This window comes from Galeopterus variegatus, unplaced genomic scaffold (assembly GCF_000696425.1).
Source record: "Galeopterus variegatus unplaced genomic scaffold, G_variegatus-3.0.2 Scaffold1911, whole genome shotgun sequence".
Classification (NCBI taxonomy): domain Eukaryota; kingdom Metazoa; phylum Chordata; class Mammalia; order Dermoptera; family Cynocephalidae; genus Galeopterus; species Galeopterus variegatus.
In genome coordinates, this window is record NW_007728022.1 from 29254 (window position 1) to 32273 (window position 3020).

The window sequence follows — 3020 nt, forward strand, 5'->3', positions numbered from 1 at the left end:
CTGGAGATTGTGGCAGCAGTGGAAACAGCTGCTGTCTTTTCCAGCTTACCTTCTGTGCAGCAGGGCAGAGGCTTGATGCCCTGCTCTGTTCTTCATGGTGTGGTTCCTACTTTCTGCCCTTCACGAGGTTCTTGTCACTCTCCTGGTGCTGTGCAGCATATTTTCTCAGTTGTTTCAGTCAAATACATTTGTTGATCTGTCATTTTCATCTCTTTTTGTGAGGGGGACTAGTGCCAGACCTCTCTAGTCAGCCCTCGGGGGGGGGGAGGACAGTTTTGTTTTGTTTTTAATTCTAATGCATTTGAATATTTTACCATACTATTTTTTGTCAAAATTGGCTCTTTATTTTTCTAATGTTAACAGTTATTTCTCACCAATTTAGTCCGTCTATTTGGTTTAATATATTTCGATTAGTTTCAAGAGTTCTTTATGAACTTGAGATAATTACTCTTTCCTATATTTTGCATTTTTTTTCAGCTTTTCTGTGGATCTTTTCTTTTTTTCTTTTCTTGCCTTACAGAAAATTTGAATTTGGTTTATTTTTTCATATGGAAATCCAATTGTCTCAAAACCATTTAATGAGAGGCCACCCTTTCCACACTAATATGTAAGGCCGTATCTTCATATATCCAGTTTCCCAAAATACCTGTGCCTGCTTATAGGCTCTTTACTCAGTTACATTTTTTTATTTCTTCATCCTGATGTCAATATCAAATATTTTACTTGCTGATTTGCTTTGTATTAGTACAAATCCCCTTATCTTCTTGTTCTTCAAAATTGACTCAGCTGTTTTTGACCACTTTCTTTTTCAAATTCAAAATTGACTCAGCTGTTTTTGACCACTTCCTTTTTCAAACAAATTTTTTGTTCTCTGTTGGGATTTAATTTAAATTATACTGAAATTATAGATTAATTTGAAGTGAATTGATATCGATAATATTAGTTCTCCCTAGCCATTAATATATTTTCTGAAGTATTCAATTCTTTCTTTTAAGCATTTTAAAAACGATCTCTGCATGGTATTAAACATTTTGTTAAATATCTTTTTATAGATTTTACAATTTCAGTAGCGTCTAAGAACATGATTTTTTTTTCTTTATTTTTTTCTATTCAATATTCTAATTCGTGAGCAGTGGTGTGTTGGCCTCTACACCAGTTTGCAAGGGCCCATTGTGTGTAGCACTTCTCAGCTCTGCTTCAGCGACATAACACTGGTGGGAGTAGCTACACCGTGGAGATCAGCAAACACTACGTATCAGGTCTCTTTCATTTCCTTTCTTTTTTTCTTCCTTCCTTAAATGCCAGCACATAACTGGTTATGAGTAGTTAACAGAAATAGTGTGGCTTTATTTAGTAGAGTAGAATAGTATGATTCAAGTGTGCTGATCTCAAATCTAACAAATGTTCAAATCTCTCATTAGATCCTAAGGGGTCTAATTTGTTGCTGTAACAAATTATGACAAACTTAGTGGTTCAAAACAGTATGCATTTATTTTCTTACAGTCATGGATGCCAGATTCCAAAATCAGTTTTAGTAGGTTAAAGCCAAGGTGTTAGTAGGGCTGAGGAAATGCTGAGAAAAGACTCTGTTTCTTTGCCTTTTTCAGCTTCTGGAGTCTGCCTGTATCCCTTGGCAGCCAAGGAATTCCATCATCAAAGCACAACACTATCTCTGCCTCCAACATCACATCTCTTTCTCTACTCTGACTCCTCCTGTCTCCCTCTTATAAGGAACTTTGTGATTACATTGGGCCCACTTGGATAGTCCAGGATACTCTTCCTGTCTCAAGATCTTAAATTTAATCATATTTGAAAAGTCCCTTTTGCCACATAAAGTGACATTCACAGGTACTAGAGATTAGTATGAGATTAATATGAGGAAGTTATTATTCAACCAACCACAGTGAGGAAGCTACTCAGGTGTGCTAATTTTTAAAAATTATCAGTGATCATTAATTTTATCAATTACTTATCTATGGAGATGATAATTTATATACATATTTTGTAATACCTTTTTAAAATTTTTGTTTTAAAAAATGTAAAACATAAAATTTACCATTTTAACCATTTCTAAGTGTACAGTTTAATGGTGTTAAGTATATTTACATTGTTGTGCAACCAATCTCCAGAAGTGTTTCATCTTGCAAAACAAACTCTATGCGCATTATGCAACAGCTCTTTATTTCCTCTTTTCCCCAGCCCCTAGCAACCACCAGTGTAACTTTCTCATGTGGTATATGACATTAAAAGGTTTTTCTCTTGAACCACCTTCTTATTTCTAGAGATAACATGCTACTTAAGTATTATGTATTATCATTTTTTAACCCACTATTGAATTTGAGTTTTAAATATTTTATTAATGATTTTTTAATTTATATTCTAGTTGGCCAAAATTTTCTTTTCTTTTGCTATCCTTGTCAGAGTTACACTATTCTTATAAATCAAGGTTAATTTTGCCTCACATAATGAGATAAGTAGTTTGATCTTTTTTCCTCTTCTGTGAAAAGTTTGTATAAAATAGAAATTATTTATATTTTGATAAGATTAAATGTCTTTATCACTATGTTATTCAGATTTTCTCTTTCTTCTTGAGTTACATTGCTAACATTTTTTAGAAAATTTTCCATCTAATCTAATTTTAAAATATTGGCTTAAGGTTTTTACATTATCCTGTTACAAGTTTTTAAATCTTTAAAAATTCCCCTTTTAAATTCCTAATATTGTGTATTGTGTCTTTTCTTATCTTGTTTTTCTCAGTCTTCTTAGTGTGTTGTCCATTTTATCTATTTTCCCCCAAGAACTAGTTTTAATTTTACTGTGCTGTTTTTTTCTCCTTTTTAGTAATTTCTGCTCTTAAAATTTTAAGATTATTTTTTTCCTTTTACTTTTTAAGGCTTAAGTCCTTTCTCTAGTGTCTTTAGCTGAATGTTTTTCTTTATTTTAAAAAAATCTTCATTGTCTTTAATACATTTATTTCAAGCTATAAATTTACCTCTAAAAACCACCTTATCTCTCTTGTA